The sequence below is a fragment of the Megascapheus bottae genome, chromosome 26 (assembly GCF_031878675.1).
Source record: "Megascapheus bottae isolate mThoBot1 chromosome 26, mThoBot2.hap1, whole genome shotgun sequence".
NCBI lineage: Eukaryota > Metazoa > Chordata > Mammalia > Rodentia > Geomyidae > Megascapheus > Megascapheus bottae.
The window spans coordinates 14,978,534-14,995,591 of NC_143534.1; positions in this window are offsets into that span (position 1 = coordinate 14,978,534).

The following is a 17,058-nucleotide window of genomic DNA, read 5'->3' on the forward strand; positions in this document are numbered from 1 at the left end:
GGTCCTGAAGCATGTCTCTCCCCACAGCTTCAGGTACATCTACAATTCCACTGGCAGAGAGAGTCTCAGGAACATAAAAATGTTTATGTCTCACCAGACTCAGGCGTCCCCACTTACAAGCGGGTCACAGGATCAGCCCAACTAAATCTGTTTATTCAATTTGGATTGTGACCCTTTACAGCCTCAGGATGTCATGAAGTCAGCCCACTGGTTCCAAGACAGTCAGAAAGAGGGTGCCAAAGGAGTGCAGAAAAGTAAGGAAGGTATCAGGTGTGCAGGCAAGGCTATCAGAGCCTGTCTACAGGTTTGTCAGCCATTATGAAATGCGGTCTGGAAACTCCTCCAAAAAATTAAAAATAGAACTACCCTCTGATCCAGCAACCCTCACGACTGCTGCGTACATATCCAAAGGAAATGAGATCCGTATGTCAGAGAGACATCTGCACTCCCACATTCATTGCAGTGAGAATGGCAATAGCCAGGAAATGGAAACAGCCCTCTTTGTCCATCCACTGATGAATGGAGGAAGAAAATGTGATCCATACACACAATAGGAAAAATAGTCCTCTTCAAAACGAATGGATTCCCTTCATTGGAAACCATGGAGATGGAACTGGAGATCATTATGTGAGGTGAAATAAACCAGGCACCTTGTGAGCACACTCACGTATTGAGGAAAAGGATTGCTACACTCCAAGTTTGAGAGGTAAGAGACGGATAGAGGCATGGGAGGAGACTGATCAAGAGTACTAAGATGCAACAAGTTTATCATTTTAGCTACTTAGGAAGCTGAGACCTGGGGATCACCTTTGAGAACCAGCCTGGACAAGCAAATCTGACAGAACAGCTCTAACTAACTAGCAAAAAACCTGGATGTAGAGACTTAGCTCAAGTGGTAGAGCATCAGCCATGACAGTAAGTACTCTCTCTCTCTCTCTCTCTCTCTCTCTCTCTCTCACACACACACACACACACACAAAGCTGCAAGGAGTTCGGGTGAGCCATTTCACAGTAGAGTCACTATTGGTGACAGTAACATGCTGTATATACTTCAGCTAGAAATTTTGAAATTTTTCACTGAAGCATGAGAGCCTGATTTCAAAACCTCTTGACTGCCAGAAAACAGAAGCAGCCAAAAACTATATAAAACCTATCAAGAATCTGGGAGAGGGCTGGGAGTTTGGCCTAGTGGTAGAGTGCTTGCCTAGCATGCACGAAGACCCAGGCTTGATTCCTTGGTACCACATACATAGAAAAAGCCAGAAGTGGCATTGTAGTGGGAGAGTGGCATCCTATTTTTAGGGACACAGTATTTTTGCATATGGTATTGCTTCTGCCTTTAAAGTAGATAAAGGAAAAAGTTATTTGCACTTGCTACTCTCTAAGAGCCCTCAGCTTAAACTTCGCAGTGGGGCTGGGAATGTGGCTTTGTGGTAGAGTGCTTGCCTAGCATGCATGAAGCCCAGGGTTCGATTCTTCAGTACCATATAAATAGAAAAATCCCGAAATGGCATTGTAGCTCAAGTGGTAGAATGCTAGCTTTGAGCAAAGAAGCTTAGGGACAGTGCATAGGCCCTGAGTTCAAGCCCCAGGGCTGGCAAAAAGAAAAAGAAAAAAGATTTTTAAAAAGCCAACTTCAGGGCTGGGAGTTTGGTCTAGTGGTAGAGTGCTTGCCTAGCATGCACGAAGACCCGGGTTCGATTCCTTGGTACCATATACTTAGAAAAAGACAGAAGTGGTGCTGAGGCTCAAGTGGTAGAGTTCTACCCTTGAGAAAGTCCAAGGACAGTGCTCAGGCCCTGAGCTTAAGCCCAGGACTGGCAAAAAAAAAAAAAAAGCCAACTTCACAGTGGCATATTTGAAGATATAGTTTTCTGAGCCACAAGAGTAGACAACAAGCATTCATTAACCATGTACAATTGGAGCACAAGTTCCAGCCTTGAATCTGACTGAAAGCACACTAAATTTCTGAGTTCTTAACTGAGCCAGTGTAGTAGAGGATGTTTCATTACAAGCAGGGAAAAAAAAAAAAAAAAAGGAAGAAGAAGAAAAAGAAAGCAAAAGCACTCATAATCTGAAGCCACCATTCCAGTGAACCAAGTGCCAGAGGAGAGTGACATGGGACAGTCTGAAAAGGTCAGCAGACAAAACACACAATTGGCTGACAAAAGAGAAGAGTCTGCCCACCACGGTGCCCCTTCCCTTAGGCACACGTGGCTAAAGGTTTCCCCACATCCCCAGCAGTGAGGAATAATAAATTAATAACAGAGTCACACTGTAAGATATTCGGAGTTGCTCTCTAGAAAATGGAGCTCACATTCAGCACAGCCCATGGGTGCATGTTGGCATTCTTAGTTAATAGCTTTATGATTGCTATAAAGTCCCAAGCTAATGAACTCCTCCAGGCATTGTTGCAGCCCTATTGAGGGAAAACCTGGATCTTGACCCAGAGGAGAGAGTCCAGATTCTCATGGCTGAGGGGGTGGGGCAGGTAAGCAACCAATTACTCTCCAATAAGCTGAGAGGATTTCCTAGAAATATTTTTCAAGGAAGAAAAGAATAAAAACAAAAAACAAAATGACAGAAATCAAAAACAACAGAAAAAGAAAAGGCCAGTACCAACAACAGGGGAGAAAAAAGATTTTTCAACGAATGCTCTAGAAAGGAACGAGGATTCAATCAAAGCTTCTCAGAGCTGCTGCTGCTGCTGCTGCTGCTGCTGCTGCTGCTGCTGCTGCTGCTGCTGCTGCTGCTGAAGAAGAATCTGTCATTTTCTAGATAATTGTCATCATGGACAAATTTTGGTCTCTCAAGGGACTCCTAAAGTTTGCTTAACATACCACTCCTTACCTTTAGAGGACAAATTTCTCTGACCTACTTCCTTCTCTGGGGTGCCCTTTACTGATGCAAATTCTCCACTTTCTCAATCCATTGTCATGTGGAAACATAAAAAGAAGGAAACTCCCAGAAGCTCCTGGGGTACACCACAAGGGGTAGTGGCTAGATAACATTTGCCACCCTTTCTGATACTGGGGAATCTGATCTTAACATGTCCCCTTTAATGTTGTCACCCCAAAAGGTTTGCAGCTGGAGCTTTGGTTTCCCCCCTCTTCCCCAAGTTCTGGGGCTTGAGCTTAGGGCCTGAGCACTATCCTTGAGCATTTTTTGCTCAAGGCTAGCATTCTATCACTTGAGTCACACCACCACTACTGGCTTTTTCTGTGTGTGTGGTACTGAGGAATCAAACCCAGGGCTTTGTGCATGCTAATGCAAGCACTCTACCACTAGGCCACACTCCCAGCCCTCACAGTGACATTTCTGTCTGGATTGGCTTCGAACCAAGATTCTCAGATCTGAGCCTCCTGAGTAACTAGGATTACAGGCATGAGCCACCAGCACCCAGCTCAATGAATGACTTTTATCTCATCATTTCAGGGCCAGACACTGGTGGCTCACATTTGTAATTCTAGCTACTTTATTAATTGGTAACCAGAGGCTCAAGTGCACTATAACTATAATCTAAACTAGCTCAATAGTTTTCAAGATAACAAAATACAAAGTATTTGCTGTGGCAAGTTGCTGATGGCTCCCACCTATAATCTTAGCGACTCAGGAGGCTGAGCTCTAAGACTCTTGGTTGGACGCCAGCTGGGGCAGACAAAATGTGCTATACAATGCAATGGAATTCTATGCTTCAATCAGAAAGAATGACATTACCATTTGTAAGGAAATGGAAAGACTTGGGAAAAAACTATGCTAAGTAAAGTAAGTCAGACCCAAAGAAACATAGGCTGCATGATTTCCCTCATTTGTAATAATTAAAATGTGCTTAAAAATCCGTAAGTAAACCCATTGGATAGTAAAAGACAAATAATTACACCTGGACATGATTAATTCAACAGCAGTCTGAACATTTACACAGTGAGAAGAAAGGAAGATATTCTTAGGAGCAGATGACAAGAGCTCAATACCTGTACATACGATCATAGAAAATGAACTCCATGAACTAGAAGCAAGAGACTCTTTATTGCACTAATTTCAGTTCTTTTTTTCCCTCCGATTTTTCTTTTTTCTTTCCTTCTTCCTATGGTTTATTCCTTTCTGTCGCTGTTTTTTCTTTTTAATTTACTTCTGTACCCTTTGTCTTGTTTATAAGTTTATCTGATTTGGGGAGGGAAAGGGGAAGCATTGAAACAGTGGGACCAAGGTCGAACCAATTCAACAGTGAAACCCACTGGACTTTGTTAGGAAATGAGCTATACAACTTGGAGGGGAGGAAAGTTGAAAGGGCACAAAAAAAGGAGAGAGAATGAGAGAAGGAGTAATACTGTTCCAAACTGCACTTATTACCTGACTTAGGCAACTTTACCCCTCTGTACAACACCTTTGCAACAAAATATTTTAAAAAGTAATAAACTCTCTTACCCATAAAAAAAGAACAAAGAAAAAAAGCACCAAAGGAGGAGGAAATAAGCAAAATTACAAAAAAAAAAACCCTCTTGTTTCTTATTTCTATTTCTTAGAGTTCATTTCGATAAACATCATTTTATACGATCATATGCTTTTTACAAATTACCTGATTTATTCCCAACCCAGCAATCTTGAGGTGTAGATGATGCTGCCATCCAATCTTACAAATACAGGATACAGCTTGCTAATTTGTCTAAGAGAAGTGGCAATACAATAATTTTAAAATAGTCAGATCTTTTCATGCAAATATTCATTCCTATACATTCTACCTCTTGTTTTTCTAGCAAGAAAGTTGTATCAAAGAGATTAATTTTCTCCGCCTCCTTATGTGTGGTATCTAGGGAAGTGCAAATTAAAAATGATGAAAGATAATTTTCATTTACATACATACATGGAAGTTTACAAAAAAAAATGTGACTTTAGGAAGAAGAGTTTGGAGACTAGTTGCCGTTTTTAATAGTGGAGGAAGGGCAGAAGGCACTTCTAAGAGAACACATTACTTCTCAGAAAGTAGAGAGAAATGGCACTATGAAGACACAAAAGGACTTTTCTGAACGATGAGGCTCTATGGGAGATACAACCGCTCTGTGACAATGTTAAAGGTATAATGATGACTTCTCTCTTCTCTGGGGTGATGAACAAAGAGGGGGTTTTTTTGTTGTGTTTTTTTAATTGAGTCCTTTTGGATGTCTCTGATTTTAAGTACATAAGGGATTTCACCAACTCAAATACTTATAGCTTAACATCATTTTTTATGAGCCAGCCATTGTTGGTTCATACCTGTAATCCTAGCTACTCAAAAGGCTGAGAGCTGCAGATCTCTGTTTGAAGGCAGCCCTGGGCTGGAAAGTCTGTGAGACCCTTAGCTCCAATAAACTACTCAGAAAAAAGGCAGACCTGGCACTGTAGTTCAAGTGGTAGAGTGCTAGCCTTGAGCACTCGAGGACAGTGGCCAGGCCTTGAGTTCAAGCCCCATGACTGGCACACCAAAAAAGAAAAAAAAAAGCACAGATGGAAAATGTATAGACGTTGACAATCACCTCAAATGGTCTTTTACAAACACATCCTTATCCTCCTGAAGCATCGTGAAGTGGGGCTGGCAGCTCACTGAATGGTGGAGAGACACACCACTTCATTTGCAGTGAACACCACTGGAAAGTTTGGGTACCAGCACCTAGTTGAACAAGTCCATACAAATGCAAAAGAAGGATTGCCAGAGGTAACTCTCAGATCCGCAGGCCTGTTCTCTGCTGTGTAGGCTCCAGGTCCAGAAGGTAAGAAGGAAATGTGTCTTCCTGCACCCTATCCTTATTTACAAAAGAGGCAAGGTAGTTTGGCACATAAACAGATTAAATGAATTGTTAAGATGATAAGTGGAAAGGTTAGATACTAGTAGGTCAAATGCACTTTTTTTTTTTCTTGAACAGCACGAGACCGTTTCTTGCTATAAGTAAAAGGGTAGTTAAAACTACTGTCGTAAATCACCCTGACTTTTCCCAGGTTGTTTAAACCAGGATGGAAAGTTCAGCCAGTCAAAGCACCAGGCTGGCTCTCTATTCCACACCTCATAAAATGAGCCCAAGGTCTTGTTGTAAGCAAGCAACTTAAAGCATACAATGACAGAATGGCTAGGGAACAGAGAAAAACGTGCAAAGCAAATGATAGGCTTTAAAAATGCAAATCCAGCTAATGTTTGGATTGCACCATCTTAAAATATGTCCTCTCAGCCCCACTCGCCACTCAGCTTGGAAGGAAACCCTGGGTTTATTTCTAAAGAGTGCCAGGTTCCATTACCATCACAGCCTCCTTCTCTAGCTTCGTGGTTTTAAAAATGGCCTCTGGGTACTTGCCTAAAATAACTTTTTAGAATGTGTACTCCAATAAAGAACCCTTTGCTGAAACTTGAATCAGATGTTCATTTATTACCCTCACCTCTTAATCAATTAAAAAACATATCATAAAAGCACATTCCACAGAAGAGGAAAAACACAGGAGTCATTCTCCTTGCTGGGTTTGTTGTATAATTTTTCTAGAATGAAAGGAAAGCACACGTGTGCTGTGAAGGGGGAAATGTGGCTGCGTGGTGGGTAGCTGTATGAAATACTATTACTTTATCAGAATCAAGACAGACACTGATGGGTAGGAGGTAACGACCTCCTTTCACAAGTATCAGCTTCTGCAGCAAACCTGTGCTACATGATAAATCTCTTTTCTCTTCCCTTCACCATCGCTTGTCTCTGTATTTAGCATATTGCGGTAAATGGCTAGATTTAACGTGTTGAGACCCTGAAGAACTAAACTTCTGATGACAAAACTACAATATCCCTCTTTATTCTTCAATGCTCCTTTTAAACTTATATTAAATATATGAGTGTGTGTGTGTGTGTTTTCTCTTGTTAATCTGTCTTTTCTTATATTCGTCTCTCTGATGAAGTTCACTGTGGGTTAGGAAATGGTACTAAATATAAAGATAAAATTATTTTTCCTCGGCGTCGGGAGTTTGGCCTAGTGGTAGAGTGCTTGCCTAGCAAGCACAAAGACTTGGGTTCGATTCCTCGGTACCACATACATAGAAAAAAGCTGGAAGTGGTGCTGAGGCTCAAGTGGTAGAGCTCTAGCCTTGAGAAAATCCAACGACAGTGCTCAGTCCCTGAGCTCAAGCCCAAGACTGGCAAACATAAATAAATACATAAATAATTTTTCCTCCTCTATACACCTGAAACCAAGACAAGCACAGGTAGGTCTCCCCGAGTTTTGAGATTTTCCTGGGAGTAACAGCAGTTGGTTGTTAGCTCAAAATAATTTTTAAAACAGCAGCACAGACTGAACATAGTAATTCATGCCTGTAATTGCTGCTTCTGGAGACTGAGAGGATCATGATTTAAGGCCAACCTAGATAAAAAGTTAGTGAGATCCCCAAACAATCAACAAGCTGGGCAGGGCAGTTCCTGACTGAAATTCCAGCTGCAGGCAAACGTAGGAGGATCATGGATAGCCCCAGGCAAGAGCTAGAGACCTTGTCTGAAAAACAACTTGAAGGAAAAAGCACTGAAGGCACAGCCTAAAGTGGAGGAAACCCAGCTAGCAGATGCAGGTCCTGAATTGAAACCCCAGGGCCATTCCTCTTCTCCCATACTCAAAAACACCCAAATCACAAGACAAGTTGGGGAGTTGTTTGGGAGAGCATCACGCCTGAATAACACACAAGCCCCTCTTCATGACTCTATTATGGAGCATGCATAAAGAACAGGACACATAAATCTGTCCCCAGCTGTGTGTGCAAGGACAGCAATACAGTGAGTAGATCCAAGAGCAATTAATCCCTCAGTGTAATATCTTCTTTCCTTTGAAGTTCAGCAATGGGGTGGGGGAGATGAAACACATTGAAACAAACAAAAAGAATTTTTTTTAAGTGCTCCAAAAGTTCGCAGGAAAAACACCAACTGAAAATGATCCTGAGCAAGACCCAGGGGGAAAAATAATACTAATACTAATACTACTAATAAACTAGGAAGCCATTTGTTATTTTAATAGAAGAAGATGCATAGAATCAATTTGTGAGAGTAATAAATACAGCAAAGAGAAAGCAGGTTGAAACAAAGGCAAGAGTATTCATTAGAATAGTGAATAGCCTTTATTTGCAATAGATAAACAAACAAATCAAATCAGATGTAGGCAAAAGAAGAGGAGGGGTTTATTGCACCACTAGGTGATGAGTTACACCCAACGGGAGCAGAAAGAGCAAGATCTCAGAAAGGATGAGGCTGGAGTGGGAGGGGGAGGGGAAAAGGAGAGCAGGAGGAAGCACATACCTGAATTTCTCTGAATTCTTTATACTTGATGGGCATGACAAACATCCTTCATTTCTGTCATTCCTTCATTTCTGATAGGAGGAATACAAGCATCTCATTTTAATATACATTTTTGAATAATATACATTATTAAGGAAGTCTAGTATGTTTTCATGTTTATCAATATTTCTATTCAGCTTGACCAGGACTGTTATGGGAGAATGAGATGAAAGAATAGAAAATACTTCTGAAAACAAATGGAAGCTTCTGTGCCATTCTATGCTTGCAAATAAGAACAAAATGAACAGTGCTTCATATTGAACACATATTTCAAATAAATTCTGAAGTTCATCAGGTTTCTATTAAAAAAAAGAGCAATGTGGATGTAGACAAAGACTATTTCACATGATGAAATTGCAACCAAGCAAATAAGTACTTGATAGCTAGATGTGATAAAGATGTGTCACTTAACACAAACCAAACCAAAAAGGGAAATTTAGAAATCACAAACCTAAAAGAAACTTCATATCCTAGGTCATCTTTTCTTGACTATTGTTTGTCTGATTTTTGAGGACTTTTATTTTCTGTAGGAAAACAATGTGTATGTATGTTTATTTAGCTCTAATTATTAAGTATTTTCCTCATTATTTTTATTATCATTGCTGTTTTGATGTAGGATCTTGCAAGCTATGTTGCCCATAATGTCCTAGAACTCTTAGATTCAGGGAGTCTGCCTGTCTCAGACTTCTGACCAGGCAGAATTATATACTTTACCCAAGAGTCTGGCTTCTTCAAGTTAGTGTTAACCCAACAAAATCAAAATAACTAGGAATGTTAGGGGCTGGTAATTTATGCTTTCAATTCTAGCTAATCAGCAGACTGAAGATCAGAGAGATCTTGGTTCAAAGTCAGCCCAGGTGGAAGAGCCCAAAAGAGTCCATCTCCAATTAGCCAATAAAAAAAAAAAATAGAGCTTCCATACTCTTAAATGGTAGAATGCTGGCTATTAATCTGCAAACCAAGAAAGCATAAGGCATGAATTCAAGCTTCAGTATTGGGGAAGGGGTCATTAGGAAGAACAACTTGGCAAGATTTACTTGAGTCTACTTACCTGTTTGGAAGTCAAGCTTCCATACACGAATTTTTGAGGGACAATCTCAGAATCCCAGTAGAGCTGTTCTAATTGGATCCATCTTGATAGAGTACATCAAAGACCACTGGTATTGCCAAAAACCCTGGTAGCAAGTTCTCTAAGTTAGGTATTCTGTCTCTTACTGAGGGGGTGTACTACAGGCAAATAAAGACCCCTACCTAATTTCTATAAACCCTAAAATCTGTAATTTTTTTGTTTCGTTGTTGTTGATCATAGGGCTTGAACTCTGAGCCTGGGCTCTGTCCCTAAGCTCTTTCATTCAAAGCTAGCACTATACCACTTTCAGCCACAGCCCCACTTCTAGTTTTCTAGTAGTTAATTGGAGGTAAGAGTCTCACATACTTTCCTACACAGGCTGGCTTTGAACCGCCATCCTCATATCTTAGCCTCCTGAGCAGCTAGGATTATAGATGTGAGCCACCCACATTTGGCTTAAAACTGCCCTTTTTTTTTTTTGCCAGTCCTGGGCTTGAGCTCAGGGCCTGAGCACTGTCCTTGGACTTTCTCAAGGGTAGAGCTCTACCACTTGAGCCTCAGCACCACTTCCAGCTTTTTTCTATGTATGTGGTGCCGAGGAATTGAACCCAGGTGTTTGTGCATGCTAGGCAAGCACTCTACAACTAGGCCAAACTCCCGGCCCTTAAACCTGCCCTTTTTATCCAGACTGAGACTTCTGACTCTCCTCCACAGAAACATAAACAAAGGAGTGTCCCAAGTTTGCATCCGGGTCCTCACAAATCACAGCACTCCCAATATGCTGTACAAATATGATCTACATTGAAAATGAATTTTTAAGAAGAATTTTTCAGACCAGAAATAATAGGAACAGGATTATTTTACTCTAGTCCAGATTTTTCTTTTATATATTAAAAAAAAAAAATCTGTCATCCATACAAGAATAAAGGAAGCCTGACTTTCTTTCTCTGAGCCCAGGGAGCTCTGTCATTACCCAATTAAGAATCCGTTTCTGATTTAGAAAGCCCTAGATATAAAAGCTCAGGAGACTGAGCAAAACTTGACATCAAATGCATCTAGAACTGCAATATGCACTTTCCAACTTGCTCTCAGCATGGAATACTTCAGTCATCTGGGTAACATTTGAAGGAAAAAATGCCCATGAAAGGGAAGATAAGCATAAGCAAATCGTTTTTCACATTGAAAAATCTTCCTGCTTTAAAACCTGAAAACAGTTGGAAATCCAAGTGGCCAGAAAGATCTGAATATCTCTTCACATCAAAGCAACCTGGCTTGCACTGGATCCTGCAGGGCCGAGCAGAACTTCTCAGGGTGCCCAGGGGCCAGTCTTCCTCAGTGCTCTTCTGGGAGGAAGAAAAAGAGATGGTGCTTCCTGTCCTAAGTGAGGTCTTTCTGCCGTCTCCATTTGAGCACCTCTCACTCACACTTGCTTGTGATGTGATTCTCTGTTTCAGTCTGTTTGTTCCTAGTAGGGCTCAGAAAATGACACCGCAATGTCACTTTGATATGTTGAGCGCTAGAAACAATCTCAACCAGAGGATCCATCTGACCTGCCGCAGCCTTCCTGTTTGCCAAAAAACCTTTGATCCTCTTCTCAAATCCTAGAAGGCAGTTTCTCTGCAGTTCTATTTATTGGCCTAAGAAAACAAAAATAAAAATACACAATCACATTATTAAAGATTATCCTCTAAAAGAGAATGAAAATCAATCAAACCACACCTAGAACCCAGAGAAGTTTTGTTCCAAGCCATTTTCTCAGTCACTCATCAACCTAAAAAACTATTTACCACCCCTCTGAATTGACCTATGGCCCCCCCTTCCCTCCTCAACCACCTTTCTTGAGCTTCATATCTTAGCTCTCATGCCTATCTGCATTGGAACTCTGAGCTTGGGCACTATTCCTGACCTCCTTTTTTTCCTCAAGGCTAGCTCTCTACCACTTTGAGCCACACAGCCATTTCCAGCTTTTTTCTGTGATTCATTGGAGATGAGAGTCTCGTGGACTTCATTGGCTGTGATCTTCCGATCTCAACCTCCTGAGTAGCTAGGATTACAGGTATGAGTCACTGGCACTGAGCTTTGCAAATTAAATTTGTATGCCTTTTCTCCAGTTCAGGTATGAACAGTTTATTTCAACTAAATTGGACTTTTGGAAAGACAAAAGAAAATCCTTCACTCCTGTATTTCTCAGTTTCTTGGACAATGTTTCTTCCTCACACCATCTCTAGGTCCTAAGAGCACCTGAAATATACTCTTCATTTAAAAACTGCCTTCACCGAGCAATGAGGAAAACAAATCGGTATATCCATGACTGTATAAGGGTAGAAAAACCTTTTCTTCTACCTTCAAAGATTCTGTTTTTGAGGGCCTAGTGTTGCAGGAGAGATCAGGAAAATCAGTGGGTTAGTCTCCATGCTCAAACTCACAGTATCCCAGTGTCAGGTTCTACCACTCACTGCTATAACCCAAATAACCAGACAGGGCAAAGGGCAGAGAAAGGGAGCTTATTGCATGGCAGAGGGGAAGAGCTCATCGGCTGCCTTCAGTCATTTTCTGTTTACAGACAAAAGCTGTGGGTTAAAACAGGCAAAAGAACTGAGGAAAAGATATGCATGATTACAGGGCCAAGGTTGAGCATTATTTCAACCTTTGTTTTGGAAGAAGTTCCAGAGACATCATTACTGTGGAATAAATAAGTCTCTCTTGTCCAGCAGGTGGTCTTGAGGCAAACCTAATATACTTTTTTTTTTTTTTTGCCAGTCTTGGGGCTTGAACTCCTGGGGCCTGGCCACTGTCCATGGGCTTTCTCAAGGCTAGAGCTCTACCACTTGAGCCACACAACACCATTTCCGTCTTTTTTAAGTATGTGGTACTGAAGAATCAAACCTGGGTCTTTGTGCATGCGAGGCAAGCACTCTACCACTAGGCCAAACTCCCATCCTCCAAACCTAATATTCTTTAATTTCCATCCCTTCTCCTAAAGATTGTATGCGTGAGTGATTGCAGAATGACTTAGACTAAGACAAGTGCAAAATGGGGGTCAGAAAGCCAGGCTTTTCTATTGCTTTCAGTTCATCTGTGAGCTCAAATAAGAAGCTGATGCTTTAGGTACACTTCTGTAACAAAAAGCAGATTAACAAGAGAAGAGCATGACATAGACTCCCTAGGGAATGACCCACAGAAATGCCAGTCGACCAAAGTGTTTTTGTCTGGTGCTCTGGAAATGGAACCCAAGGCCTTGCATGGCTGTGCATGTACTCTGCAAGTTCATGCACTCTACTAAGGAGTCTTCAAGCTAGGAGTGCGTTTTATAAGGCTAAATGTAAGTATAGGATTCTGCAGAAATATGACACACAAAAGACATATGTTCCAAATGTAAAAGGGGCTGGGGAAAACAGCAAGGCCTGCTTGTTCAGATTCTTCTCTGTTCCCATGTCTTCAGAGGTAAGGATGCTCCTTGTCTACAGGGCACCTCTTTTGTGGGATCTTATGGCCCACTTCAGGGAAAAGAAGGAGTTGGGGAGGTCAGAAAGAACTTCCCATCTCTGCCATCCTCTCAGTTCCTTCAGCTGAAAATATTCAATATGTCAATCATCATGGTAGACTTTAGGATGATGTGTCCTAAACCCAACCAGTTGCTTTATGTTGTTTTTAACTTAGGTAGGGTCAGGACTTTTGCTATGGCATATGATATATCCCCATAAAAGCTCATACACCAAACACTTGATCTCCAGTACACTGGTGTCCAGAGATGAGAGTTCTGGGAGATGATTTCAGAGCCTATGGTCTCTGATTTCATGAATGGATTCATCCATGGATGGATTCATAGCTAATCCATTGGGCATCTGGGCACTGTGGCTCACTTCTGCAGTCCTGGCTACTCAGGAGGCTGAGATGTTAGGATTGCAGTTTAAAGTCAGCCTGGGCAGGAAGGTCCCTAAGACTCTTACCTTATACTAGAAAACTGGAAGTAGCTGTGTGGCTCAAAGTGGTAGAGTGCTAGCCTTGAACAAAAAAGCTCAGGGATGGTGTTCAGGCCCTGAGTTCAAGTCCCAGGTCCAGCTCAAATAATAATAAATAAATCTTTACTAAGGCAAGGTGATCCTTCTTAGGTATTTTGTCAAAGTGATGATAACCTGATAAATACAAGTGCCAGATATCCTAATTTGCTTTAGAATTACAGGTATTTGGGAGATAATCTTGATCTCCAAGGGCATGTAAATAAAGTATTATGCTGAGAAGCTCATCAGGTGTCACCATAAAGAAACAGACTGATGAGAAGCGTATGAAATCTTTCTGATGATTTTCTAGTGGCACTTTGGTAATTTACGGGCGCATATGTGATTAGACATTTGAAGGAGTCCTCGTGTAATGCACTCTGGGTACATGTGTGTCCATGTAAATGTCTGTAGAAGCATGTGTAGGCAAGACGTGGATAAGAAAAGGATCTCAAATGAGAACCCAGTCTCAAAATTTTTTGGCTCAGAAGTGAAACAGAATGAAGCAATCTGTAAAGAGAATAAGAAACAGAAAGGAAATGAAGCCAGAAGAAGAAAAAAGGCCAACACCGTGTTAAAGAGGCACAAGTACCATAAATTAAACATTGGTGCATGCCACTAGTTTTAGCTGTTTGCCATGCAGCTGTGTTTTTAAAAAAATCACCAACTCTGAAATATGGTTTAAAACCATGTTCAAAATGTAGCAGTACTACTACTCACTAGACCCTTCTTTGAAAATGAACTATACAACTTGTTGGTGAGGATAAAAGGGATAAACTGGAAGATACTGAGGAAACGGGTAACATTGTCCAAAAAGACGTATACTCTTTACCTTCCTTATATAACTGTAACCCCTCTGTACACCAACTTTATAATAGCTTTTTTTTTTCATTTTCAAAGCCATGTTCACTAGCTGGGTGTGATAGTACACACCTATAATCCCAGCACCCAAGTAGCTAAATGAGTCAACAACCACAAACCTGGACCTATATCAAGACCCTGTCTTAACAACAAATAACAACAACAAAAAAGTGTTTATGGAGCTTAAATGGATTTAGATTTTTGCTATTCAGATATGAAAGAAGTTTTTAGCTAATAGGATGAGAAGACTTGAACTTGACAATCCAACTGCAGAGTTCATGTTTCTGACTACATGTTTAGGCAATCTCTCCCTTTTGGGGGGTTCGATTTCCTTGATTATTTGGTAAGAAGGTTTTCTCTTAGCCCTTCCCATTTCCACATAAATAGAATATCAGAATTAGAGAATGAATATGAGTTAATCCACTTGTAAAAGGGGTTCTGAGCCTCCCTGCCAGCCCTCCACAGAAACTGGTGCTCTCTGGTGCTCCACAGATACCATGTTACCTCCACTTAAGACTGTTGTGCATCTGTTTAGCTTATTATACCTTCCATATAACATACATTCCTATTGGGATACAGGTAACATTTTAAAATGTAAATTATTGTAACTTTACTAGAACATTATGGTCACTTTTAACATGAAGAGTTACATGTACAATGGTACATGCCTAGAGTCCCAGCTACATGCTGAGGCAGGATTGTTAGAGCCCCAAAACCAAGGCTAGCCATATCAGACTCCACTTATCCCCTTAATTGCTTTGATAAAACAGATTTCCATTATGATATGCTTAGTTAGAACTGGTCCTATAATTCAACAGGTCATTTACACAGCTTTGAGTTTTTGTTCCATGACCTTTTTTTGTTTGTTTTTTAAATGCTCCAGAGAAATAGTAAAGCCTGATCTTTGCAACCCCTTCTTTCTTCTGAAATAAATTCTTCATTTACCTAAATCTACAGCAGAGGGTAGGAGAACTATAGTTCTATGTGATGCTTTTTGTTCACACGTCGACAATTACTTTACTTTAGTGACATATTTTGAGGTGATAGCTCATCAATAGATAAAGAAACATTGCAACCTAACACATTCCAGTAAATGGTCAGGAAAAGAAAAGAAAAGATTAATGGTTGCATTTAATGAAAACCATCTGTTTGTTCAAGCAGCTCACTCACTGTCTTCAGTTCATTCTGGATTCTAATAAATTGTGAATGCCTCGAAGCATACATGAGTCAGACTGAGTCAGTGTCATTCTTTGGGCAAAATATCCATGTCATTCACAATACTGACCAATATACACATGGGCCATAATTGGAAGAAGGAAAATAGACAAGTGGCGGGCTGTTTTGTTGACTTAATGGCTACCAACAGAATTGTCTTTTTATGTTCCTCTGGCTTAAATTAATTGACGAGTGTACTCTTGCTGTGCCTTGCCTACATTACAGAATGATGGATTCCAGACAACTAAATGGGCTAGTCTTTCAGATCATATTTTACCCTCCTCTCCCCAAAGCATGATGAGTCAAGGACCATAAAAATTATGTAATTGTCTAAAATGAAATAGACAGTTTCTCCAGGGATGACTTTATACCTTATAATTAGAGTAAAACAGGAAAATACATGTTCGAAGAAAAAGGGGCAACGTACACATTGCGTTTGGGGTGGGAAACTACATCACTAACCCACATTCCATCTTTTCAGGACACTCTCCAGAATGAATGTGTGTACTTTAAGAATCTAGAACAAAGCAGGTGCTGAGCTGCACATGTAATCCTCACCACTCAGGAGGCTGAGATATAAGGATCAAGGTTCAAAGCCAGTCCAGACAGGAAAGTCCATGAGACTCTTATCTCCAATTAACCACCAAAAAGACAGAAATGGAATTGTAACTCAAGTAGTGGAGCACAAGCCTTGAGCACAAAAGCTCAAAAACAGCATGTAGGCCCTGAGGTCAGTACTGGCATATAGATAGATAGATAGATAGATAGATAGATAGATAGATAGATAGATAGATAGATGATATACTAAATAGATAGATGTACATAGATATATAGATCAGGCTGGTTACTGGTGGGGCATGCCTGATATTCTAGCTATTTAGAATGCCGAGGTCTGGAGGATCCCAGTTCAAAGCTAGCCACAGAAAACCCCGAGTCTCCATCTCAATTAACCAGCCACATTGGAAGTATGCCACTGTGAACAAGCACAAGGTCTCAGTGCTACCAAAATATTATATATGTATACTATCATATATCATAAATATAAAATTATTATTAAATAGTATAGTTTATATTTTTTAATAAATTTGAGGTGAAGCTCAATGGTAGAGCACCAGGGCCATGAGTTCAACCTCTAACACAGAAAGAAAACACATATACTTTTTTGGTCATTCCTGGGGCTTGAACCCAGGGCCTGAGCAATGTCCCTGAGCTCTTTTGCTCAGGGCTAGAGCTCTACCACTTTGAACCACAGCACCACTTCTGGTTTTCTGGTGGTTAATTGAAGATAAGAGTCTCACAGACTTTTCTGTTGGACTGGCTCTGAACCATGATCCTCAAATTGTAGCCTCCTGAGTAACTAGGATTGCAAGCATGAGGCACTAGAGCCTGGCTAAAATCCTAGTTTCAAATTTTGTTTTTAAAGATGGCAAGAATAGACTTTATTTAAGGAGAACTACTAGAATGGAGTTTTATAGTTGAGGAAACTCTCCAGCACTACAGTACCTTTGTCTGTTTGTATTTAAGTGCTCTGGAAATGCCTCAGCATAGTTCACAGTGTGAAGTGTCAAGAACTTGGGCTTAGAAATCAGACAGA